General features: G+C 49.6%; 1 protein-coding gene across 4 annotated transcripts in view; it reads right to left on the minus strand.

Annotated features, from left to right (window-relative positions):
• The window catches only part of LOC119965270 (neuropeptide Y receptor type 6-like), a 148,421-nt gene that overhangs the window by 117,787 nt on the left and 3,461 nt on the right, over positions 1 to 27,173 (minus strand). For 2 of the 4 annotated variants that reach the window (XM_038795786.1, XM_038795787.1), the window contains one exon: positions 26,853 to 26,992. The exons of 1 other annotated variant lie outside the window; for it this stretch is intronic. The gene's annotated coding sequence lies outside the window, so the exon portion shown is untranslated. Of the gene's footprint in view, positions 1 to 24,939; positions 25,323 to 26,852; positions 26,993 to 27,173 lie in introns of those variants that run through there. One more of the 4 variants, XR_005460481.1, reaches the window with a different exon arrangement.

The following is a 27,173-nucleotide window of genomic DNA, read 5'->3' on the forward strand; positions in this document are numbered from 1 at the left end:
AAATAAAACTGTCTTCTTACAAATCTGCAGATGGGGTCATAAAATGCAATTACAAGATAGTTCTGACCTGGTCATAAGGTTAAAAACCCTGGGAGGAATTCTCCGACCCCCCGGGGGGTCGGAGAATCGCCCGGGGCCGGTGTAAATCCCGCCCCCGCTGTGGGCGGAATTCTCCGCCACCCGGGAATCGGTGGGGGCGGGAATCACGCCGCGCCGGTCCCCCATGGCAATTCTCCAGCCCGCGATGGGCCGAAGTCCCGCCGCTGTCAGGCCTCTCCCGCCGGCGGGGATCAGAGCACCTCTGGTGCCGGCAGGAGCAGGCGGCGCGAGCGGTCCCCGAGATCCTGGGGGGAGGGGGGCGTGGGGCGATCTGACCTCAGGGGGTGCCTCCACGGCGGCCTGGCCCGCGATCGGTGCCCACTGATCGGTGGGCGGGCCTGTGGCGTGGGGGCACTCTTTTTCTTCCGCCGTCGCCACGCCTCCACCATGGCGGAGGCGGAAGAGACCCCCTCCACTGCGCATGCGCCGGGGTGACGTCAGAGGCCACTGACGGTCCGGCGCATGCGTGGACTCACGCTGGTAAAGGGATTAAGGGTTATGGTGTTCGGGCCGGAAAGTGGAGCTGAGTCCACAAAAGATCAGCCATGATCTCATTGAATGGCGGAGCAGGCTCGAGGGGCCAGATGGCCTACTCCTGCTCCTAGTTCTTATGTTCTTATGTTCTTATGGCCGCCGAAGGCCTTTCAACCAGCCGTTCGCGCCGGCTGGCGGGGCGTCAAAGGCCGTTCGCGCGGTCGGCAGGGCGCCAACCACTGCGGCGCGGGCCTAGCCCCTTGGGGAGGCCCGACGCCGGAGTGGTTCTCGCCACTCCGGTATGCTGGGACCCTCCGCCCCGTCGAGGGGAGAATCCCGGCCCCTTTTGCTTTTAGCTGTCGCTGTCCTTGTAACATCTGTTTTTTTTAAAACAGTCTGTGTTTATCATTATTGTATTTCTGCCTTGTTTACTTCAATTATCTTATTCATTTATAATTATTTCATAATTAAATGTTTCGTTTTGATGTTTCAATAAGACATTTGTAGAAGTTTGAAAGTTTATGGAAAACATTTATTAACAAATATGTTATAAATACAGAACTTTGATACCATGTTATCGTTTAACTTGACTTTTAGCATTAGCAGCTGCTGTGACATATTGTTTAATAATTACCACAATTTTAAAAAATTTCTTGCAATAAAATATACCGTTTCACTTTAATACAACGTTCAATAAAATATATTTTTTTACGTGAACACAAGTTCTATTGCCTTTCTGTACATAGCAGAGGGTGGCGAAGGGGAGGAGAGGCGAGGGGGAGGGGAGGTTCAATGTCCAAAAACAGCAGCTGCAGGCAAACTCAAATTTCCCTTGCATCACCTGGATCCTGGGCTTGCATACCTGCATCTGTAGAGGTCACATTGCCCTCTTCAACTTCTGGTGGCATGTCATCTTCTGGGTGAATGTCGGAGGGCAACGCACAACAAACTTCAACTGTCTTGAGTTTTATCTTTACTTCAAGTGTCCCTGAGGACTACATCTCTGGAAAGTGTATTCAGTTGCAAAAGCTCACCGAATGCATGGATCGGTTAGAGCAGCAGCTGGAAGCACTGAGAAGCGCACAATTAGCTGAAATTGTTGCAGATAATTGCTTCAGAGATGTCGTCACACCCAAGGTACAGGAAAGTAGATGGCTGACCTCCAGACAGGCTAGGCAGACATTGCTATGGCTGTCCCCCTATCTAACAAGTGTGCATTTTTTGGATACTGATGAGGGGGCAGTTCCATCAGGGGACAGCAGCAGCAGTGGCCAGAACGAACGCATCATGACTAGCCCGACTGCACAGACGGGGGGGGGGGGGGGGGGGGGGTGGCACAAAACGTAGAAAGGCAATAGTGGTAGGGGATTCGATAGTCAGGGGTACAGATAGGCGCCTCTGTGGTCGCGAAAAGGACTTCAGGATGGTAGTTTGCCTCCCGGGTGCCAGGGTCCTGGATGTCTCTGAGGGGGTACAAAGCATCCTTAAACGGGAGGGAAATCAGAAAGAGGTCATTGCCCACATTGGCACGAATGACATAGGTAGAAAGAGTAGCGAGGTCCTGCAACAGCAATTTAGGGAGCTAGGTAGAAGATTAAAAAGCAGGACCTCTCGGGTAATAATCTCAGGATTACTCCCTGTGCCACATGCTAGCAACAAGGATATGTTGCAGTTGAACACATGGCTAAACAACTGGTGCAGGAGAGAGGGCTTCTGTTTTTTAGATCACCGGGATGTCTTCCAGGGAAGGTGCGGCCTTTTCAAGAAGGACGGGTTATACCTGAGCTGGATGGGCACCAATATCCTGGCTGGGAGGTTTGCTAGTATGGTTTGGGTAGTTTAAACCAATTTGGAAGTGGGGTGGGAAGCCAGCAAGTGCAGAGACTGGGGAAGTGCATGGTACCAGGTCAGGCTGGTTAAGAAGAACAGTAGGCTGGGGGAGGTCGAACTCAGTGGGCCTGGAGGTCTGGAGTGTATCTGCTTCAATGCACGGAGTATAACAGATAAGACAGATGAACTTAAAGCCTTGATTCACACACTGAACTTGGATGTGATTGCTGTAACGAAGACTTGGTTAAAAAGGGTCAGGACTGGCTAAATATGCCAGGATACTGGTGTTTTAGGCAAGACAGGGAGGAAGGTAAAGAGGTGGGGGAGTTGCAATACTGATTAGAGAACATTTTACAGCTGTACAGAGGGAGGACACCATGGAAGAATCGAGTAAAGAGGCACTGTGGGTAGAGCTTAGAAACCGGAAGGGGGCAGTCACTATGATGTTGGTGTACAACAGGCCTCCCAACAGCCCACGGGAAGTTGAAGAACACATATATAAGAAGATTCTGGATAGATGTAGAAATAATCTGGTTGTTGCAGTGGGAGACTTTAATTTTCCTCATATTGACTGGAAATTCCTTATGGCTAGGGGTCAGGATGGTGAGGAATTTGTTAAGTGTGTCCAAAAAAGGGCGACGGCATGTGGCGCAGTGGTTAGCATGGGACTACGGCGTTGAGGACACTGGTTCGAATCCCAGCCCTGGGTCACTGTCCGTGTGGAGTTTGCACATTCTCCCCATGTCTGTGTGGGATTCACCCCCACAACCCAAAGATGTGCAGGTTAGGTTGATTGGCCATGCTAGATTGTCCCTTAATTGGAAACAAAATAACTGGGTACTCTAGATTTATAAAAGAAAAGTATGTCCAAGAAGGTTTTTTGGAACAATATGTGGATCATCCAACTAGAGAGGGGACTATATTAGACCTAGTGCTCAGGAACGAGCCTGGCCAGGTCATCAAAGTTGCAGTCAGAGAACATGTGGCGACCAGTGACCACAATTCCGTAAGCTTTTGGATACTCATGGAAAAGGACGAGTGTTGTCGTAGGCTAAATTGGGGGAAGGCTAACTACACAAGATTAGGCAGGATTTGGAGGCTGTTGTTTGGGAGAGGCTGTTTGAAGGTAAATCCATATTTAGCATGTGGGAGTCTTTTAAGAAGCAGTTGATGGGAGTGCAGGACAGGCCAATAAAAAGGAAGGACAGGAAAGGCAGGATTTGTGAACCATGGCTGGCCAGGGAAATTAAGAATCTTGTCAAAAAGAAAAAAGATGCATATGAGGGGTACAGGCAACTAAAAACAGATAAAGCACTTGAGGAATACAGGGAAAGTAGAAAAGAGCTCAAGCAGGGAGTTAGGAGGGCAAAAAGGAGTCACAAAATGTCCTTGGCAGACAGGATTAAGGAATCCCAAGGCATTTTATATGTATATTAGGAACAAGAGGGTAGCTAGAGAAAGAGTTGGTCTACTCAAGGACAAAGGAGGGAAATGTAGAACCAGAAGAAGTAGGTGAGGTCCTTAATGAGTATTTTATATCGGTATACACAAAGGGGAGGGACATGGTGATTGGTGGTGTCTCAGAGGGATGTGTAAACACTTTAGAACAGGTCGTTATTACAAGGGAGGAAGTGTTAGGTGTGTTAAAAAGCATTAAGGTAGACTAATCCCCAGAGCCAGATGGCATCTATCCAGATTACTGAGGGAGACAAGAGATTAAATTGCTGGGCCTCTGACAGAAACCTGAGTCCTCTCGTTGGCCACAGGTGAGATCCCAGAGGATTGGAGGATAGCCATTGTTGTACCATTATTTAAGAAGGGTTGCAAGGATAATCCAGGTAATTATAGGCCAGTGAGCTTGACGTCAGTGATAGCGAAATTGTTAGAAAAGATTCTCAGAGGTAGGATCTATGCACATTTAGAAATTAATGGTTTTATTAGCGACAGACAGCATGGTTTTGTACGAGGGAGGTCATGTCGCATTAATTTAATTGAATTTTTTGAAGTGACAAAAATGATTGACGAGGGAAGGGCTGTGGATGTTGTCCACATAGACAAGAGCAAAGCACTTTATACGGTCCTCATGGCAGGCTGGTGCAAAAGATTAGATCACATGGGATCAGGGATGAACTAGCTGGATGGATCCAGAACTGGCTTGGCCATAGAAGACAGAGGGTAATAGAGGTGTTTTTTCCGAATGGAGGTCTGTAACTAGTGGTGTTCCGCAAAGATCAGTACTGGGACCTCTGCTCTTTGTAATATATATAAATAACTTGGAAGAAAACATTGTGGATCTGATTAGCAAGTTTGTGGATGATACTAAGATTGCAGGAGTTGCAGATAGTGATGAAGATTGTCAGAGAATACAACAGGATATAGATAGGCTGCAAAATAGGGCAGAGAAATGGCAGGTGGAATTTAACCCAGACAAATGAGAGGTGAAAAATTTTGGTAGATCCAATTCAGGTGCTATAAAATAAATGGCAGAACCATCAGGCGTATAGACACACAGAGAGATCTGGGCATGTAGGACCACAGATCCTTAAAAGTGGCAGCACAGGTGGAAATGGTGGTAAAGAAAGCATTGGCATGCTTTCGAGTATAAAAGTTCGAAAATTATGTTACAATTATATAGAACATTGGTTAGGCCACATTTGGAATACTGTGTCTGGTCGCCGCACTACCAGAAAGACGTGGAGGCTTTGGAAAGAATACAAAAAAGGTTTACCAGGATGTTGCCTGGTATGGAGGGAATTAGCTATGAGGAGAGATTGAATAAACTGGGATTGTTCTCCCTCGAGAGTCGGAGGTTGAGGGGCGACCTGATAGAAGTTTATTAAATTATTAGGGGTATAGATAGGGTGAACAGTTGGAGGCTTTTTCCCAGGGCAGAAATTACAATTACAAGGGTGTACAAGTTCAAGGTGAGGGGGGGAAAGATTCAGTGATGTGCGGGGGATATGTTTTGCACAGAGGGTGGTGGCGGCGGCCTGGAATGCACTGCCAATTGAGGTGCTTGAGGCAGATACATTAGCGACCTTTAAGACTTATCTGGATATGCACATGAACAGACGGGGTGTAGAAGGAAACAGGCGGTTGGTCGAGATAGGACACGTAAATGACGTAGGTGTGTAGGGCCGAAGGGCCTGCTCTTGTGCTGTATTGTTCTTTGTTATGTGCACTTTAAACATTTCTTTTGAAAAATATTTTATTGGAGGCATTTTCAAATAGAGACACAACAAAGAAGAATAACAAAAACCAACCAGAGCCTCAGCATATAGCCACAACATCCTTGTACCCCCAAAAAAAATCTCTTCTCCTACACTACCCACTGGCACCAAGGCACCTGCCGTCCCCTTTTTAAACTTTTAACCCAGACCCCCAGCTCAAACAGAAAATGAACCCCCCCACCCCCCGCTGATGACTCAATACTCCTTAAAGAAGTTAATGAACAGCTTCCACTTGAGGAAAACTCCTCCTCTGATGCTGAACTTGATTTTCTCTAAGTGCAGGAACTCTGCCAAATAGCTCACCCATATCCCTGCACTATGCAGCACCGAGTCCTGCCAGTACAACAAAATCCATCTCCGGGCTATCAGGGAGGCAAACACCGACTTCCGGTGGTGGCCATGGTGTGAGTGGTCGCGCACAGGACAGCTTCTGCTCAAAGACATAGGTAGGAGCTCTTTTTACCCGATATTGGGTATAATTTTGACAGAAAGGTGTAATTGAAGGTCGTAGGGTAGTTCCCCCCACCCCCCCCCCCCCCCCCCCCGGAATGGTATGTTTGCTGGTTACTAAACCCAATAGAAGATGGTGATAGATCTGGCTGAGGAGTTGGAGGAAACCTGTGGCGCAGCAGCCAGTGGAAGGATGGCGGAAGGGGAAGGGACAGTGCAAGTAGGAAAGCCCCAGATGGAGCAGTTGATGGCTTCTATTGAGGATGAATTCTTCCAACAGAGGAAGGAGATGTGGGAGGACCGCTCGACGGCCATCGAAGGAGCTATGGCACCCCTGAAGAGTTCGATAGAGCGGTTGGAGAAGTGTTTGGAGGTGTAGGGATTGCAGATCCGAGAGATTGAAGGGATGATTTTGGATTGTAGTGATCGAGCAGTGGCACTGGAGGCGGAGCTCTTTGGAGACACCTTTGCAAGATGTCGAGGACAATGGTGGAGGCCCAGGAGAACTTCTCGAGAAGGCAGAATCTGCGATAATGGGCCTGCCTGAAGGAACGGAATGTGTGAGTGCCACGAGGTACGTCTCAAAGATGCTAGCGGGGCTGGTGGCAGAGGGGGTGCGAGATAAAGCCCCTGAAGTGGATAAAGCACACAGATCTCTGAGGCAGAAGCCTAGAGCTGGGGAGCAGACGCGGGAAGCGATCAGGAGACTCCACAAATTTGTGGAGAAAGAGATCTTCCGTTGGGCCAGGGAGAAGCGCATCTGCGAATGGGAGGGGAACAAGGTCCGAATATATCAGGATATTGGAGCCAAGTTGGCGAAACAGCGGGCAGAGTTCAACAAGGCCAAGGCGGTGCTGTACTGGCAGTGGATCAGGTTTGGGGTGCTTTACACGGCGAAGTTATGGGTGACGTTTGAAGGCCGGGAATACTACTTTGAGAGCCCAGAGGCGGCTGAGGACTTCATCAAGAGCATAAAGGGGAAAGAACATGGTTGAACAATGCTGGGGAATTGGCGTTTTACAATAGGAATATGGTTGGTGGGGTTAGGGATTGGGGTTTGTTTGTTCCCTCTGGTTTGCAGAGGGTTCTATTATGGTTTTTTTGTTTACTGTTGGGTTGGTAAGGGGTGGCAAGCGTGAAATGTTTATGAGGGGATTGATGATCCCACACCCCCCACCTCTTGTTTCATGGGGCTGTTTGTGTTTGGTTTGCTTGTTTGCTCTCGGGGGAGGTGAGCTGGAGTTCAGGATGACATTTGTTTGGGTGGGGGAGGGAAAGGGGGGGGGGTGGGGCAGAGGCTGACGCGACGTGCCAGGGGGTGAGAGATGACATGGGTCAAGGGCAGAGGAGGCCACCTGGAATGGGCTAGGTACAGGGTGGAATTAACGGGGGTGGAGTTAAGTGGGTAGTATGACGGACGGTAAAGGAGGCATAAGTCTCCGGTAAGGCTTATAACGTGGAACGTCCGCGGGTTTAATGGAGCTAGAAAGCAGAGGTGGTCTTTCTGCAGGAGACACACCTCCATGTGAAAGACCAGGTTAGGTTACGGAAGGATTGGGTCAGGAAGGTTTTCCACTCGGGATTTGATTCAAAATCGCAGGGAGTGGTCATTTTAATGAGCAAGAAAACGGGGTTTGTGAATACAAAGGAGGTGAGGGACCCAGGTGCGAAATGATTGTGAGTGGGGTATTGGAAAGGTGCAGGTGGTGTTGGTAAACATGTCTGCACTAAATTGGGATGCTGTGGGTTTTATGAGGGGGCTGGTGGCCACACACCAGTTGATTGTGGGAGATTTTAACTGTGTCCTCGAGGCGAAGGTGGATAGGTCGAGCCCCAGGTCAATGGGTAGGGTACAAATGGCAAAGGAGCTGGGTGGATTTATGGAAAGGATGGGTATGGTGGATCCATGGTGCTTTCAGAACCCAGGTAGAAGGGATTATTCCTTTTTTTCAAATGTTTACAAGGTGTTTTCGGGATTGATTTCTTTTTTGTGGTGAGTCGGGAGATTTTGGTTTGGGTGGAGGGGGCAGAGCATGCGGGTTTAGTGACTTCGGACCATGCACCCCACTGGCTGGAGATTCGTTTACACTGAGACGAGAACAGAGGCTGTGGTGGAGGCTTGATTCGGGGTTGTCGACAGATGGACGCTTTTGTGACAAGGTGCAGGCAGCGATTAAGGATTATGTGGAGTTGAATTAGAAGGCCGGAAGCCATTTTTGGGCAGCGTTAAAGGCAGTGGTCCGGGGGTGATTATCTCATTCAAGGCTCACGCGGATAGGAGAAGGAATATGACCGTCTAATGAGCGAGATAGTGGAGGTGGATAGGGAGTATTTGAGGGTGCCCACCATGGAGGGATTGGCAGGGATGAAAAATTTACAGGGGCAATTTGATAGGTTAACAGGGAGGGCAATAGGACAGTTACGTAGGGCAAGAGGGATGCAGTACGAATATAGGGAGAAGGCGAGTCGCTTGCTAGCACACCAGCTGCGGGTCCAGGAAAAGATTGAGGATATAGACTGGGGCTGGGGATATGGAATCGGAGCCGATAAATGAGGCATTTAGGGAGTATTACCAGGAATTGTACATGGCAGACCCGGGGGGAGGAGAGGGGGACATGGGACGTTTTTCGGACGAGCTGGAGTTTCATCAGCTGGAGGAAGTAGAGGCTGGCGCTGGAGGAGCCCCTGGGGCTGAGTGAGGTGTTGGATAGTATCAGGGGTATGAATTTGGTGAAGTCACGGTAGCAGGGCAGCACACAGCACAGTGGTTAGCACTGTGGCTTCACAGCGCCAGGGCCCCAGGTTCGATTCCTGGCTGGGTCACCGTCTGTGTGGAATCAGCACGTTCTCCCCGTGTCTGCGTGGGTTTCCTCCAGGCGCTCAGGTTTCCTCCCACTAGTCCCAAAAGACGTAGTTAGGTAATTTGGACATTCTGAATTCTCCCTCTGTGTACCCGAACAGGCACCAGAATGTGGCGACTAGGGGCTTTTCACAGTAACTTCATTGCAATGTTAATGTAAGCCTACTTGTGACAATAAAGATTATTATTATTAGCCAGCGCAAACAACAACGGCAACAGCGGGCACCCCTGCCTTGTTCTCCTGTGTAATTCGAAGCTCCATGAGCTCATATGATTCATCCTCACTCGCCCTTGGTGCCACATTTCGAAAGCACACCCATGTCACAAACCCCGGCCCAAACCCAAACCTTCCCAGAACCTGAAACAAATACCTCCACTCCACCCGGTTGAATGCCTTCTCCGCGTCAATGGATACCACTATCTCCGGTACGTGGCCTCCGACTGATTCAAGACTGCATTTACGGACCTCCGGTGGCAGCGATGAGCAGTTAAGCCGCACATTCGGCGGCTCCCACGGAGAACGGACTTTGGGGCTCTTTTCAGGGCCCCCAACGGAGCTGTGGCGGCAAACCCCAACGGGGGAAGAGGGCAGTAGTCGACCCCAACGGTCCCATGGTCCGGACCAGGAGTGGGGCAGAGAAAACGCCGAAGAAAGCACCTCTGGAAAACGGGGGCAGGAAGATAAAATGTCGGCCGGCGGAGACCTCGAGGAGCTGAGGAAGTGGGTTCAGGAGCAGCAGGCAACTCTGCTGCGCTGCTTCCAGGAGCTGAAGTTGGAGCTGCTGGAGTCCCTGAAGGTAACTAACAGGGAGCTGATGGAGCCCCAGACAGCCCAGGGGGCTGCGATCCGGGAGCTGCAGCAGCAGGCCTCCGAAAGGGAGGACGAGGTCGTGGCCATGGCGGGGAAGGTGGAGATGCATGAGGCGCACTATAAAAGATGGCAGGAGCGGTTCGAGGAGCTGGACAACCGGTCGAGGAGGAAGAATTTGCGGATTCTGGGCGTCACGGAGGGGCAGGAGGGGTCGGACCTAGCGGCCTATGTGGTGATGGGGGCTGGGTCCTTCCAGGGGCCCCTGGAGTTTGAGGGGGCCCACAGAATTCTGGCTAGGAGGCCCAAGCCGAACGAGCCGCCGCGGGCGTTGTTGGTGAGGTTTTATCGGTTCGTGGATCGTGAGTGTGTGCTCCGGTGGGCCAAGAAGGAGCGGAGCAGCAAGTGGGAGAACACGGAGGTGCGGATCGTCCAGGACTGGAGTGCGGAGGTGGCGAGGCGGAGGGCCGGGTTTAACCGGACGAAGGTGGTGCTCCACAGGCGGAGTGTGAAGTTCGGCATGTTGCAGCCAGCAACAGCCAGGGTCACCTATAAGGATCGGCACCATTATTTTGAGTCCCCGGAGGAGGCGTGGGCCTTTGTGCAAGCTGAGAAATTGGACTCAAACTGAGGGTCCAGGATGGGGGATGTTGTATAATACTGTATTTGCATTTACTTGGTTTAGTGTAAGAAGTGGGTTGGCCTGAGGGTGGGTGGGGTGATGTCGTACTGTTATTTCTATATGGGTCTTTAAGCAGGGATCGGGTGGACGGGTTCGGGCAGAGGGATAAACGGGGAGTTCGGGACGCAGGGGGTGCTGGAGGGGGGGGGCGGGGGGGGGGGTGTGTGGGGGAGTTGCCGCCGTGGGAAACTGGCAGAGCGGGGGACGCTGGCCGGGGGTGGGCATGGGATGGGGTATGGCTAATCGGCAGGGGAGGGGGGCATGGAGCCCTCGGATTCGGCTGATAACCTGGAATGTGAGGGGGCTGAATGGGCCGGTCAAACGGGCCCGGGTATTTGCGCACCTGAAGGGACTGAAGGCGGATGTGGCCATGCTTCAGGAGACACACCTGAGAGTGGCGGACCAGGTTCGGCTGAGGAAGGGATGGGTGGGCCAAGTATTTCACTCAGGGCTGGATGAGAAGAGTAGGGGGGTGGCGATCCTGGTGGGGAAGAAGGTATCGTTTGAGGCGTTAAATGTGTTGGCTGACAGTGGCGGGAGATATGTGATGGTGAGTGGCAAGCTGCAGGGGGAGCGGGTGGTGTTGGTGAATGTTTACGCCCCAAACTGGGACGATGCGGGGTTTATGCGGCGCATGTTGGGCCGCATTCCGGACCTGGAGGTGGGGGGCCTGATCATGGGGGGGGACTTCAACACAGTACTGGATCCCCCATTGGATCGATCCAAGTCCCGGACGGGTAGGAGGCCGGCGGCGGCTAAGGTGCTGAGGGGCTTCATGGACCAGATTTTGGGGGGGGGGGGGGGGGGGGGGGGGTGTGTGGACCCCTGGAGGTTTGCGAGGCCAAGGGCCAGGGAATACTCGTTTTTCTCCCACGTACATAAGGCTTACTCGAGGATTGATTTTTTTTGTCCTGCGCAGGGGGTTGGTGTTGAGGGGGAGGATGTGGAATACTCCACCATTGCCATTTCAGATCATGCCCCGCACTGGATGGACCTCGGACTGGGGGAAGAGAGGGACCAACGTCAGCTCTGGCGCATGGAGGTGGGGCTGCTGGCAGATGGGGAGGTGGCCGAGAGGGTTCGGGGGTGTATCGAGAGGTACCTTGAGGCCAATGATAACGGGGAGGTTCGAGTGGGGACGGTCTGGGAGACATTGAAGGTGGTGATGAGGGGGGAATTAATCTCCATTCGAACCCATAGGGAGGGGGGGAGCAGAGAGAGAGGGAGAAACTGATAGGGGAGATGGTGCAGGTGGATAGGAGATATGCGGAGGCCCCAGAGGAGGGATTGCTGGGGGAGAGGCGCAGCCGTCAGGCCAGATTTGACCTATTGACTACCAGAAAGCGGAAGCTCAGTGGAGGAAAGCACAGGGGGCGGTGTATGAATACGGGGAGAAGGCGAGCAGGATGCTGGCAAACCAGCTCCAAAAGCGGGACGCGGCCAGGGAGATTGAGGGAGTGACGGATAAGGCCGGGAAGGTGGTGCGGAGGGGAGTAGATGTGAATGGGGTCTTCAGAGACTTGTATGGGGAACTGTAGCGGTCGGAGCCCCCGGTGGAGGGGGGTGGAATGGGGCGCTTCTTGGACAAGCTGCGATTCCCGAGGGTGGAGGAGGAGCAGGTGGAGGGACTGGGGGCGCCGATCGAGCTGGAGGAGGTGGTCAAAGGGATAGGGAGCATGCAGTCGGGGAAGGCGCCGGGGCCGGACGGGTTTCCGGCGAAAATTTATAAAAGGTATTTGGACCTGTTGGGCCCCCTGTTTGTCCGGACCTTTAACGAGGCAAGGGCTCTGCCCCCAACTATGTCACGGGCGCTGATTTCCTTGATCCTGAAGCGGGACAAGGACCCTCTGCACTGCGGATCATATAGGCCGATTTCGCTGCTGAACGCCGATGCTAAGCTGCTGGCAAAGATCCTGGCCACTAGAATAGAGGATTGCATGCCCAGGGTCATCCATGAGGACCAGACGGGGTTTGTGAAGTGAAGGCAGCTGAATACAAACGTACGAAGGCTCCTCAACGTTATTAAGATGCCGGCTGTGGAAGTGGAGGCGGAGATAGTGGTGGCATTAGATGAGGAGAAGGCCTTTGATAGGGTTGAGTGGGAGTATTTGTGGGAGGTGTTGGAGAGGTTTGGGTTTGGGTTTATCCGGTGGGTGAGGCTGCTCTACGGGGCCCCGATGGCGAGTGTAGCCACAAATAGGAGGAGGTCAAAGTACTTTCGGCTGTACCGGGGGACGAGACTTGGGTGCCCCCTGTCCCCCTTGCTCTTCGCGTTGGCAATTGAGCCCCTGGCCATGGCATTGAGGGAGTCAGGGAACTGGAGGGGCCTGGTGCGGGGTGGGGAGGAGCATCGAGTGTCGCTGTACGCGGACGACCTGTTGCTGTATGTGGCGGACCCGGTGGGGGGGATGCCGGAGGTGATGAGGATTCTTAGTGAATTTGGGGGTTTCTCGGGGTATAAGTTGAACTTGGGCAAGAGTGAGGTGTTTGTGGTACATCCGGGGGATCAAGAGGAGGGGATTGGTAGGCTCCCATTGAAGCAGGCAGGGAAGAGCTTCAGGTACTAGGGGACCAGGTGGCGGGGAGCTGGGGGGCCCTGAACAAGCTTAACCTCACAAGGTTGGTGGAGCAGATGGAGGAGGAGTTTAAGAGGTGGGATATGTTACCGCTGTCACTGGCGGGGAGGGTGCAGTCCGTTAAGATGACGGTGCTCCCGAGGTTTTTGTCCCTGTTCCAGTGCCTTCCCATCCTTATCCCGAAGGCCTTTTTTAGGAGGGTCAACAGGAGTATCACGGGATTTGTGTGGGCGCATGGGACTCCGAGGGTTAGAAGAACGTGGCAGGGATGGGGGGGGGGGGGGGGCTGGCGTTTCCCAACCTCTGTGGGTACTATTGGGCTGCCAACGCAGCGATGGTGCGTAAGTGGGTAATGGACGAGGAGGGGGCAGCATGGAAGAGGATGGAGGCGGCGTCTTGTGTGGGCACGAGCTTGGAGGCGCTAGTAACGGCGCAGTTGCCGCTCCCTCCAACGAGGTATACCACGAGCCCGGTGGTGGCGGCTACCCTCAAAATTTGGGGGCAATGGAGACGGCACAGGGGAGAAGTAGGGGGCTCGATGGAGGCCCCGATACGGGGGAACCATCGATTTGTCCCAGGGAGCATTGATGGCAGATTTCTGGGCTGGCACAGGGCAGGGGTTAGGAGGTTGAGGGACCTGTTTGTGGAGGGGAGGTTCGCGAGCTTGGGGGAGTTAGAGGGGAAGTTTGGGCTCCCCCGGGGAACATGTTTCGGTACATGCAGGTTAGGGCGTTTGCCAGGCGGCAGATGGAGGGGTTCCCCTTGTTGCCCCCACGTGGGGTACGGGACAGGGTGCTCTCGGGGGTGTGGGTTGGAGGAGGGAGGATTTCGGACATATACCGGGTAATGCAGGAGGTAGACGAGGCCTCGGTGGAGGAACTGAAGGGTAAATGGGAAGAGGAGCTGGGTGAGAAGGTTGAGGAGGGCACGTGGGCGGATGCCCTGTTGAGAGTGAATTCCTCCTCTTCCTGTGCGAGGCTTAGCCTCATACAGTTCAAGGTGCTGCATCGGGCCCACATGACTGGGTCGAGGATGAGTAGGTTCTTCGGGGGCGAGGACAGGTGTGCTAGGTGCTCGAGGAGCCCAGCGAACCACGCCCATATGTTTTGGGCGTGCCCAGCGTTGGGGGAGTTTTGGAAGTGGGTAGCAAGGACGGTGTCAAGGGTGGTGGGATCCAGGGTCGAGCCAGGTTGGGGACTCGCAATTTTTGGGGTGGTAGTGGAGCCGGGAGTGCAGGAGGCGATAGAGGCTGGTGTTCTGGCCTTTGCGTCCCTAGTAGCCCGGCGGAGGATCTTGCTCCAATGGAAGGATGCGAGGCCCCCAAGCGTGGAGGCCTGGATCAATGATATGGCGGGATTCATTAAATCCCGGGGGGGGGGGGGGGGGGGGGGTTTGGATTGCGGGGAGGGAGAACTGTGTACATGGGTCTGTGGGGTGTGGCGGGTGCTATCTCTTTCCCTTTTGTTGTTTGGGTGATCTTTTTTTTTCTTTTTCCTTTTGTTTGAAGTTGCTCTTGAAGTTGGGGGGGTATTGTTCTTGGGGTGTTATCGCGGTTGTTTGTTAATAGAGTTAAGATGTTTAGATTTTGTAAAAATTTCAATAAAAATTATTTTTTTTTAAAAAGACTGCATTTACCAACCTCTTATATTGCTTGAGAGCTGCATGCCTTTTACAACGCCTGTTTGGTCTTCTGCAACCATCCCCGGGACAATACCCTCCATCTTTCCCGCCATTAACTTAGCCAGCACTTTCACATCTGTATTCAACAGTGATATGGGCCTATATGACCCACATTCCACCGGGCCAATCCCCTTTTTGGGATTAACATAATCACTGCCAGCGTCATCGTCTCTGGCAGTTCCCCCTTCTCCCAATGCCTCATTAAACGCCCCCAAAAGATCCGGTGTCAGGTCCGTCACAATCCCCTTATAAAATTCCGGGGGGGGGGGGGGGGCGGGGGTGTGTGTGTGTGTGTGTGTGTGTGTGTGGCGTTGCCGAACCTACTTCAGTATTATTGGGCGGTGAATATGGATAAGGTGCAACGATGGTGGGAAGGAGAGTGTGCTGAATGGGTGAGGATGTAGGAGGAATCTTGTAGGGGTGGCCAGCTTGAGAGCTCTGGTGACAGCAGCATTGCCGTTGGTACTGAGTAGGTATTCAGGGAGTCCGGTGATGCAGTCAACGGTGAAAATTTTGGAACCAGTTGAGGAGGCATTTTAGGATGGCATTTTAAAATATTGGTGTTAATGCTGTTGTGTGAGAATCACGGGTTTGAACCGGAGATGTTGGGGGATGGACAGTATGTATGGGAGGTGGAGGGAAGTGGGGCTGGTCAAGGTGAGGGATTTGTACCTGGAGGAAGGGTTTGCCAGTCTGGAGGGAGAAGGTAGAGCTCCCGAGAGGGAGTGAGTTCAGGTACCTGCAGGTGAGGGATATTGTGCGGAAGGTTTGGAAGGTGTTCCCTAGGTTGCTGAGGTATACCCTGCTGGAGCGACTGCTGCTTCCAGATGTGGAAGCGGCGGGTAGAATTGGAGATCTCTACAGGTGGCTCGGAGACCAGGGAGGTGAACGGGTGGTGAAGATCAAGGAAAAATGGGAAGGGTGTTGGGAGGGGAGATCAATTGGGGAATATGGAGTGAGGCACTGCGTAGGGTAAACGCACCTCCTCCTGTGCAAGGATAAGTCTGTTCAAAGTCATACACTGGGTACATAAGACTCGGGTAAGAATGAGTGGGTTCTTCCAGGGATGCCAGACGAGTGTGAGAGGTGCGGGCGGGGACCAGCGAATCATGCACATATGTTCTGGGGTTGTGAAAAGTTGGAGAGATTCTGGGCAGGACTGTTCGTGTCCCTAGCAAGGATAGTGGGTGAGGAGGTGGGCCCGGATACTTTGGTGGCGAAATTGAGGTTTCGGAGAAGCCGGAATTCATGAAGAGGAGGAAGGCCGATTTTGTGGCCTTTACCTGATTGCTTGGTGACGAATCTTACTGGAGTGGCGGCCGACATTGCCATTGGAGGTGGCGGCCTGGTTGGGCGACCTGTATGACTTCCTGCGGTTGAAAAAGATAAAATATGAGCTAAGGGGCTCATCAGAGGAGTTTGAGACAAGTGTTTGAGGAGTTGTTCGTTACGAGGGGGGGGGGGGGGGGGGGGGGGGGGGTGAAAAGGGGGAAAAAGTTGTACAAACTGTACAGTTGACTTTTGGGAAGCATGTTTCCCGGGTTGTTTATGTATTGTAACTTTTGTGATGCACATTTGTAATAAAAATACATTTTTTGAAAAAAGGGAGGCAAAGACCAACACATCGGCCTCTCTCCCCATCTGCCCTCCTGGATTCTCTGACACTCCAAATATTGCCACCTCTGGACTTGGAGCTACTGTTACCCCAAAATAGAATAGAATAGAACAGTACAGCACAGAACAGGCCCTTCGGCCCTCGATGTTGTGCCGAGCAACGATCACCCTACTCAAACCCACGTATCCACCCTATACCCCTAACCCAACAACCCCCCCTTAACCTTACTTTTTAGGACACTACGGGCAATTTAGCATGGCCAATCCACCTAACCCGCACATCTTTGGACTGTGGGAGGAAACCGGAGCACCCGGAGGAAACCCACGCACACACGGGGAGGACGTGCAGACTCCACACAGACAGTGACTCAGCCGGGAATCGAACCTGGAACCCTGGAGCTGTGAAGCATTTATGCTAACCACCATGCTACAATTTCTTCGACATTATATCTGCAAATCCTGTCCAAAACACTGCCCCCTCCCCCCACCTCAGACACGCCCAAAACATGTGGACATGGTTCACAGTCCTCCCCACACACTGCCCATAACAATCCTCCACCCTGGAAAGAGCAGGCTCATCCTGGAATTTTAAACATATTTATAAACACTACGGAAAAAATTCTCTGATGCCTCCTGCCTCGGCTCGGTGATACTGGACGAAAAAATAATGTAATTAAACAAATGTAAAAATGTACCTAATAACAGGGCACGCAGGGCAAGTTAGCACTGTCCCGAGATTTCTTATTCAGCTGCTTTTGAGCAGTGCTTGCAGAAAAGGACTCGAAAGACAAGAGTAGCAGAAATTTGGACTTGCCGTGCTTTCAGCATGCATGTCTGTGCATTTACGTGTATATGCAGCGTATAATCTCCATATATCAGAAGATTGTACGGATGTTATGGGCCGTTATTTTTATTACAAAAGTAGAGATGTTATGCTTCAGTTGTACAGGGCATTGGTGAGACCACTTCTGGAGAACTGTGTACAGTACTGGTGTCCTCACTCAAGGAAAGATGTAAATAACGTTAGAAGCAGTTCAGAGAGGGTTTATTAGACTAATACCAGCAATGAGCAGGTTGTCCTTTGAGGAAAGGTTGAACAGGTTAGGTTTGTTATCGGGGGCAGCATGGTAGCACAAGTGGATAACACTGTGGCTTCACAGCACCAGGGTCCCAGGTTCGATTCCCCGCTGGGTCAATGTCTGTGTGGAGTCTGCACGTTCTCCCCATGTCTGCATGGGTTTCCTCCCACAGTCCAAAGACGTGCAGGTTAGGTGGATTGGCCATGATAAATTGCACTTGTGACCAAAAAGGTTAGGAGGGGTTATTGGGTTACGGGGATAGGGTGAAAGTGAGGGCTTAAGTGGGTCGGTGCAGACTCGATGGGCCAAATGGCCTCCTTCTGCACTGTCTGTTCTCTGTTCTATGTATCCACTAGAATTTAGAAGAGTAAGAGGTGATGTTGCTCGTTGTGCTTTTACTTAATTTGCTCTGTTTAATCACCTTGCTCTAGAGTCGCCAGGTATCTTTATGATACCACCACGAGGTTCAAGTTCAAGTGCTGATGAATAACTCAATACACCAGTTAGTAAGGTTCAAATCAAAACACATTTATTATATACACAGTCAATCGCTACTCATGCATAAAATACTACTCGCTAGACTATTTCTAACACTAAAAGGCCAATACTTAGCTTTGGAAACTGGCCCACCAGGTCAGGGGAACAAATGGCCTTTCGTTCGCTTCTGAGTCTGCAGGCTTCCAGCTGGTATGGACTAACGGTTAGGAGCGCCTATCTCGTAGCGTGCGTTGACTGGACACTTACTTGGTTGGTGCAGCTGCTAGGCAGGTCACGGTCAAGAGTTGTTTCGAGCTGCTGAGAGACCCTGCCCAGAAGATCGAACTGAACTTCGGGACTCTATTTTATAGTCCCCAGGGGCTTTGCGCCTTTTTGGGCGGCCCCCGTACCTGGTTCCAATTGATTGGACCATGTTCCAATCAATTGATTTGATTTCCCCAATACTGGGGCTGTTCCCTGATCACTGGGCGGTTCCTAAGTGTCCGTTGGCCTTCCTTTGTCTTGGCTCCCGCTGGTGCCAAGGAGTCTGGCTTGGCCTCGATTATCTTAAGTGTTTCCAATTGTTCCCGGGGATTGCTCATCAATATGTAGATGTTTGTTAGTTTCAGTGCTGTCTGGGTTTCTGCAAGTTCTAATATACAGGAGATTTTGCACCTGCTTGTATTCCTGCGTTTGGCCATTTCTCCCTGCATTCTTAGCGGATCTCCATTTTAAAGTCGGGAAGTGGCCAACCCAGGTGGCTAGTGACATGATCAAAACATTCTAAGATCCTGAGGGGGATGAACACGGTGGAGAGGATGTTTCCTCGTTGGAGAATCTAGAACAAGGGGTCACTGTTTAAAAATAAGGGATTGCTCATTTAAAACAGAGATGAGGAGAATTTTTCTCTCTCAGAAGGTCGTGAGTCTCTGAAACTCTCTTTCTCAAAAAGCAGTGGAAATAGTGTCTTTGAATATATTTAAGGCATAGCTAGATAGATTCTTGATTAACAAGGGGGTGAAAGGTTATTTCATAGGCAAGAATATGGGGTTACGGTTACAATCAGATCAGCCATGATCTTATTAAATGGCGGAGCAGGCTCGAGGGACTCCTCCTGCTCCTAGTTTATATGAAGGTTTACTTTCATATTTGGCTAACAAATTATGTGAGCTACATATGCAGAGAAAGGAGAACAAGAATGCTGTGCCAACCTATAGCTGTCACCTGACCTCCTCACCTCCCAATTTTTGTACCATACACTGTCCATTAGTTTGAGGGCTTCCGTCCAGCAGACAGTTAAAAGCCACATATTGGGCAGAAATGGATGACCACTTGTTACATTTTCTGTTTCAGAGCAGCCATTGGCTGCCGTGACAATTAATTCCACGTATCTGACCACAAGCAAACACTTACAGAGGATAAAGAATGGTGTATTGAACAAGCCAGTACAATTACTTTAAGGTATCATGAGTCCGTTTATGTAAGTTTGTGAGTAATGCCTTGGAGGTGAAGGAGAGGGTGTTCTTGGTTTTACTATACCTCCTAAACATTAAGAGTTGAAATGGTGAAGCTCTCAAAATAGTGAGAGAAAATGGTTATAGTATTAAACATATTTATTGTGATTCTTTTTTACAAGTTGCCGACTTTTACCTTAACTGTCATTGAAATTTTCCAACTAGGACATAATGTTGGGTGGTGGGGGTGTGTTAGATTTTAATAATTCTGCGAATTTTCAGAAACTGTAATATCTATGGATTTTATTCTGTAACCGGCATTTAAATTAAATGATTCAATTCAAATTTCTGCTAGTTGGAATGCTTTAAAGAGGGTTTTGTTTGCGAAGAAACAAAATTCCTTTGAGTCCAGAGTTGAAGCAGCTGTGTGTGTCTTAATTGCCCACAATACAATTAGGTGTTTTTAAAAAATCTGTTTGAAGGAATGGCTAAACACATTATGAATTTAAGATTACACCACGTTTAAACAAACCATGTATTGCTTTAATTGATCTGTACCAAAGGGGAACCTTTATTTTCTGATACCTGCGGGGCTTGGGTTAAAATATGTTGACAGGAAAATGTGACTTTATTGATGGCTTCTTTATATCTGAGAGGAAAGGTGCATTTGTTTGTAATGACATATGAACTCTGAGCGTCTCTGGGAAGAACGCATAGAACGGATGAACACTAGTCTTTAGTCTATATAGCTCTATACAGAGTTAGATGACACTAGGTGGGTGTCATCTTATAGACAATAGGAGGGTGCATTTGGACCATCCCATAGAATTTACAGTGCAGAAGGAGGTCATTCGGCCCAACGAGTCTGCTCCGGCCCTTTGAAAAAATGCCCTACCTGAGCCCAAAACTCTACCTTATCCCCGCAACCCCGTCCAACCATTTTTGTTAGACACAAAGAGAAATTTAGCATGGCCAATCCACCTAACCTACACATCTTTGGACAGTGGGAGGAAACCACAGCACCCGGAGGAAACCCAGGCAGACACGGGGAGAACGTGCAGACTCCGCACAGACAGTGACCCTTGCCGGAAATCGAACTTGGGACCCTGGAGCTGTGAAGCAACTGTGCTAACCACGGTCTCCAAGAAAGGAACCATTGATTAATGAGAGACTGAGCGATAAAAGTTGAAGAATCAGTATCTTTGTTAGCACAGTGATACAGCTTCTAGGGTATGACTCCTATGACAGTTCAACATCACGTCAAAGACAAAGGAGAGGGGTAACGGCTGTGTTGACCCCCCCCCCCCCCCCCCCCTCCGGATTATGAGATGAGAAACCTCGGTGATGTCTTCACTGTTTCTTATTAAGTTTATGTAAAATCTTGCTTAATAAATCCTACTTGATTCATAAATTTGTATCTTGCAGGTCAAGTGCAACTGAGAGTCCTAGTATTTGAAATTAAAAATTCAGACCTTAAAAGTTTTTTAATTAAAAGTATTTTATACCTTGAAACAGTAAACTTCACAGGTGGGTTGGGGAGGTGTTAATTGCCATGAGCTATTCCAATACATTTGTATGGGCAGTGACTGGTAACAAACATTTGCTCTGTTCAATGTCATATTTGGACAGTACTTTTTTTCACTATCAAGACTGAGAACTTTGAATTTTAGGGCAACTAAGATCCACCTGCAGAAACATTTGCAGTAAACGTTAAGTAATTCTGCTGATGCAGGAAATCTTTCTTAAAATAGAAAATGCTGGAAATGCTCAGCAGGGTCAGGCAGCAGCTGTATGGACAGAAACAGGGTTAACGTTTCAGGTCAATAGCTTTCGATGAACTCTGAAAAAAGGACACTGATTTGAAACATTAACTATTCCTCACTCCACAATGCTCAATCTGTGTACTTTCAGTGTTCTCTATTTTTGCTTGAAGAAATATATTCACTTTTGTGTACTGTTCTCTTAAGCTATTAACTTATGTTTTCTCGATGAGGTGACAGAGAGGGTTGATGAGGGTAATTCAGTTGAATTTATGGTCTTTTACAAGGCATTTGAGAAGGTGCCACACAACAGACTTGTGAACAAAGTTAGAGCTCATGGAGAAGAGGGACAGTTGCAACATAGATCTGAAACTGACTGAGTGAACAGGTAACAAAGAGTAGTCCTGAATGGTGGTTTTTCAGATGCAAGGAAGGTTTATCATGGACAGCCCCAGGAATTAGTGTTAGGCCCCAGCTCTTCTTGAATATTAATGATCGAGACCTTGATGTACAGGGCACAATTTCAAATTTGCAGATGATACAAAACTTGCAAGTATTCTGAATCATGAGGCAGGTAATGTTGACCTTCAAAAGGACATTGGCAGGTTGGTGTAATAGGTGGACAAGTGGCACATGAAGTTTAATGGAGTGGAGTGTGAAGGGATACATTTTGGCAGCAGAAACTCAGGGAAAAATGGGCCTGAACTTCTGCGGAGTGGCAATCCGAGCCACTCTGAACATACTTTCACGTTGTTTTGATTTTATCTTGTCTGATCTTCTGACTTAGGCCTTAAAGGTCCAAACTGGTTTAATTTTTTTTATCAAGCCAGGGAGAAAGTAAGTGTTTCTGAAAAGGGGTTAGGATTTTGTCAGCGGTGGAGTGCATATGGTTGCATCGAGCCTTGATGGGAAGCGGGCGGGGATCTGAGAATTTGGAGTCAGACTTGCTGAGGGGGTCGGGGCTGACAGTTGGAAGACTGGCAGTCTGGCCTTGCGGTAAGCTGGTGAAAGTTGGTAGTCCAATCTTGGGGACGAGGATGGGATTGAAATTTGGGAGTCGGGTCCTGCCAGGGAAGTGTAGGGGTGGGAGTCTGGTCTGGTGGGAGGGGGAGAGTGGGAAGAGTCCCCATTCACAGGGAGTTGGTCCCGTGGGGGTTAGGACGAGTCCTGGTGTTTGGCGGTGTTGGGGGGGGGGGGGGGGGGGTTCGGGTAGTTAATCAGGGAGGGCGTTCCGCCAGGGCACCCCATGGGAATGGGGAATCTTCGTGGGGGGTTGGGTGTCCATATGTACAGTGGTTGCCCAGAAGTAGTTTTAATTCTTCTTTTTCTGCGTAACTATTGATGCAGCAAGGCGGAACTCTCAAAGCTTGTGATTTAAATTATATTTTCGGATGATTCCTAGTGCAGGGCAATTTCCCATGGGTAGTTTACACTTCGCAGGCAATTACCATGCAAACCTTACCTGGGAATGTCCCGGGAAAGGGTTGGGGGAGCAATTCCAATCAAATCTTTGGGGTACCCCCCCAGTTACACTGCCCTGGAGCTGAGACGTTACCGCCCAACATAAACTAAAGGGTACAATTTGAAGGGGGGGTCCTGAGATGAGTCTCGATAGCTAGGATAACTAGAATAGCTCTACATAAGTTTATTGAGGATTGAAACTAATCACAGAAAGTATATCCAGTAATTATTATTAACCATTAAACATGTGTTCTTAGAACAGAGCAGTAACAAGCATTTAAACTCTTGCTAATAGTAGTGGCCGCAATGTATGATGGGATTTAAGCTAGCTAACTTGACCTCATTGCTAAGACAGACAGAATCAGACAGAAATAATGTGGTCAACAATAATATAGTCAGCTTAATAAGCAGTTCTTATCAGCAGCTCCAGCATCCTGCACTCAGACAGCCAATGAGATGGGAGTACAAAGAACAAAGAAAAGTACAGCACAGGAACAGGCCCTTCGGCACTCCAAGCCTGTGCCGACCATGCTGCCCGACTAAACTAAAATCTTAGAGCAAGAGACAGAGGATGAGATGGTCTTGGAAAACAAGATGGCCCGGGAACAGGATGGGGCTAAATCATGAGCTGATCACAGAGTTACCATGCTGTCTAAAGTAAATTTCATTGGTCAAGGTAAAATCTACAGCTACAAGGATTGGATCGGGTCCAACTGGAGTGGGTTACTGATTTTTGGAAATTGTATAACTGTTGAACCTGAAGCAATGTAAAGCAGAGTGGTTTTGGCATTTATCCAAATCACTCTCCCTCACACATTGAACCAAGCTTGGAAAGTAAAGCTGTCTTAACCAGAGTTTTTGTCTCTGTGAGTCTTAGCTGAACTGCAATTAGGTGGAGAAAAGTCGCCACGTAAAATCCAGCTCAATACTCGGTCTCTGAAAATGCTTCTACACAATTCTAAAGGGGGTGCAGCATCGGGGGGCCTGGGTGTATATGTGCCTAAATCAACATGGCATTCTTAAGCTTTATCAGTAGGAGCAGAGAGTACAAAAGTAAGGAAGTTAAGTTAAATCCATACAAAATACTAGTTCGGATTTTGAGCCCACTGCTGGTGAGGATATTTAATGAAGCATGAGAGAAGGGAGTCTTCCCCCCAACAATGTCACAGGCCTCGATTTCTTTGATCCTAAAACGGGAGAAGGATCCGGAGCAATGCGGGTCATACAGGCCAATTTCTCGACGAGGGGCTTTTCACAGTAACTTAATTGAAGCCTACTCGTGACAATAAGCGATTTTCATTTTTCATTTTTACTAAATCTGGACGCCAAACTGTTGGCTAAGATACTGGCCACAAGGATAGAGGACTGAGTCCCGGGGTGATAGGGGAAGACCAGACAGGATTTGCAACGGGCAGGCAACTCAAGACCAATGTTTGAAGGCTTTTAAATGTTATTATGATGCCCTCAGAAGGTGAGGAGGTGGTGGTAGCGATGGATGTGGAGAATGCTTTTGATCGGTTGGAGTGGAATTACCTGTGGGAGGCGCTGGGAAGGTTTGGGTTTGGTGAGGGCTTTATTGACTGGGTGCGGTTGCTCTATTAGGCACCAGTAGCAAGTGTGCGTACGAACCGGCTGAGGTCAGGGTACTTTAAACTACACCGAGGGACGAGGCAAGGGTGCCCCCTCTCCCCGTTACTGTTTGCTCTGGCCATAGAGCCATGGCGTTAAGAGCCTCTAGGAACTGGAAAGGGCTGGTTTGGGGGGGAGGGGGTGCACCAGGTCTCGCTTTATGCAGATGGCCTGCTCTTGTATATTTCAGACCCGTTGGAGGGATGGGGGAGGTAATGCGAACCCTGGAGGAATTTGGCAATTTTTCAGCGTATAAATTGAACATGGGGAAAAGCAAGATTTTCACGATCCAGGCAAGAGGACAGGAGAAGAGACTGGGAGAGCTGCCGCTTAGAATGGTAGGAAAGAGCTTTCGGTGTCTGGGAATCCAGGTGGCCCGGGAATGGGAAGCACTGCACAAGTTAAATCTATCCCGGTTGGTAGAACAAATGGAAGGGTACTTTAAGAGATGGGACATCCTCCCGCTATCACTGGCGGGGATGGTAAATACCATGAAAATAACGATCCTCCCCAGATTTCTATTTGTCTTTCAGTGCCTCCCCATCTTCATCCCAAAGGCCTTTTTCAAGCGGGTGAATAATGTTATTTCGGGCTTGTGTGGGTGGGTAAAACGAGTGAAGAAAGTGTTGCTGGCGCGTAGTCGGGGGGGGGGGGGGGGGGGGGGAGGGTGGGTTGGCGCTGCCGAACTTCTGCAATTACTACTGGGCGGCTAATATAGCCATGATTATGAAGTGGGTAGTGGGAGCGGCGTCATGCAAAGACGCCAGTTTGGGAGCACTGATAACAGCACCTCTTCCGTTCTCGCCGGCCCGATACTCCACAAGTCCGTTGTGGCGGCAGCTCTGAGAATCTGGGGGCAATGGAAGAGATAGAAGAGAGTGGAGGGAGCATCGGCTTGGACCCCTATTTATAACAATCATTGGTTTGTACCGGTAGACTGGATGGTGGGTTCCGGAGTTGGCAAAGGGCAGGAATTAGAAGGTTGGGGGATCAATTTATAGATGGGAGCTTTCCCAGCTTGAAAGCCTTGGAGAATAAATTTGAATTGTGAACGGGAACGGGTTTAGGCATTTGCAGTGTGAGACTTCCTGAGAAACGAGGTGCCGGTCCTTCCGCTGTTGCCGCCACAGGAGATATAGGGTAGAGTAGTCTCCAGTACCTGGGTGGGAGAGGAGAAGGTTTCAGATATTACCAGGAGCTTTCGGAGGCACAGGAAACTCTGGTGGAGGAGCTTAAGGGCAAATGGGAGGACGAGCTAGGAGGAGAGATAGAGGCGGGTCTATGGCCTGATGCCCTAAGCAGGGTTAATATCTCCTCATCGTGTGCCAGGCTCAGCCTGATACAATTTAAGTTAGACCACCGGGCACATATGACAGCGGCTAGGATGAACAGGTTTTTCGGGGTAGAAGCTGGTGTGCGAGGTGCGCGGAAAGCCCAGCCAATCATGTCATGTTTTGGGCATGCCCGAACCTCAGAGGGTTTTGCTAAGGCAATGTCCACGGTGCTAAAAACACGGGTGGTGCCGAGTCCAGGTGCGATCTTTGGAGTGTCGGAAGAGCCTGGAGTTCAGGGGCGAAAGAGGGTGACGTCTTGGCCTTTGCCTCCCTAGTAACCCGGAGACGGATCTTGTTAATGTGGAGGGACTCAAAGCTTCCGAGTGTAGAGACCAGGGTTAGTGACATGGCTGGGTTTCTCAGTCTCGAGAAAATAAAGTTTGCCTTAAGAGGGTCAATGGTCGGGTTCACCCAGAGGTGGCAGCCGTTCACCGACTTTCTTGGGGAAAATTAAAATGTCAGCAGATGCAGTATTTCAAGGGGATGACCTGGATTGTTGTTTTATTGTCGGGGTGTGTGAAGATTGAAATGAGGAGGGAAATGTTTATTAAACCATGTTGATGTCATTGTCTATGTTATTTTTATAAACATTTTCAAATACCTTAATAAAAATACTTTTTAAAAAACTAGTTCGGTCTTAGTTGGTGTTTTGCGTTTGGTTCTGGGCACTACACTTGAGGAAGGATGTGATTGGAGGATTTGGGACTGTTCCCTTGGAGAAGAGAAGGTTGAGAAGAGGCCGAGAGGAGATTTGGCTGAGGAATTGAAATTTATGAGGTGTCTGGACAGAATAGAGAGGGAATTACTGCCACCATTATTGGAAGCATCAAGTACCAGAAGGCACAGATTTAAATAACTGGCAAAAGAAGCAATGGTCTCAAGTTAGGATCTGGAATGCACGCCCTGAAAGTGTGGCACAAATAGGATCAAATGAAGCTATCAAAAGGGATAAATATCTGAAAAAGAAGAATTTGCAGGGCTATGACAAAGAGAGAGTGGCACGAGATGAAATGTTTCTTCAGAGGGTCAATAGTCTCCTTTTGTGATGTAATCATTCTATCATTCTGTTATAATTTATATTAAATGCCCTAACTGCTGCCCTCCTATCACTCTCAGGATCAAAGAATGTTGACTAGGCACAACTTTTTGCAGTAGCACTTTCACTGGTCCTTCAGAGAATATGAGTTTTCCGCCCTAGTTGCACAACCAGCATCAATTTTGCAATCTCAGACCTCTTTTCCTGTACAACAATTACACTGATATTATGCATATTTAATTTTATATGAGCCATTAAATCCTGCAGCAGCGTACTGTTCACCCTTCCCAAAATGGGTGAGTCACCGAGCAGAACTCACCAAAAATATATTAGTACGACGACATACACCTAGAAATTATAGTGTGGTCGCACATAACTTGTCCAATTTGGGAGGTGCAAAATGCTATCAGTCTTTATAATGCTGTTGTCATTGCTGGTTTTGGCACACTCGGAGATCTTCTGTAAAGAGAAAGAAAAATTAAGTAGGGGCCCATTCAGCCCATTGAGCATACTGTGCCGTTCAATAAGATCACGGCTGAACTGATTGAGGGGTCAACTCCACTTTTCTGCCTGTCCCCCATAACCCCAAACTCCCTGGTCGATCAAAAATCTACCTAACTCGGTCTTGAATATATTTAAT

This window comes from Scyliorhinus canicula, chromosome 4 (genome assembly GCF_902713615.1).
Source record: "Scyliorhinus canicula chromosome 4, sScyCan1.1, whole genome shotgun sequence".
Classification (NCBI taxonomy): Eukaryota; Metazoa; Chordata; class Chondrichthyes; order Carcharhiniformes; family Scyliorhinidae; genus Scyliorhinus; species Scyliorhinus canicula.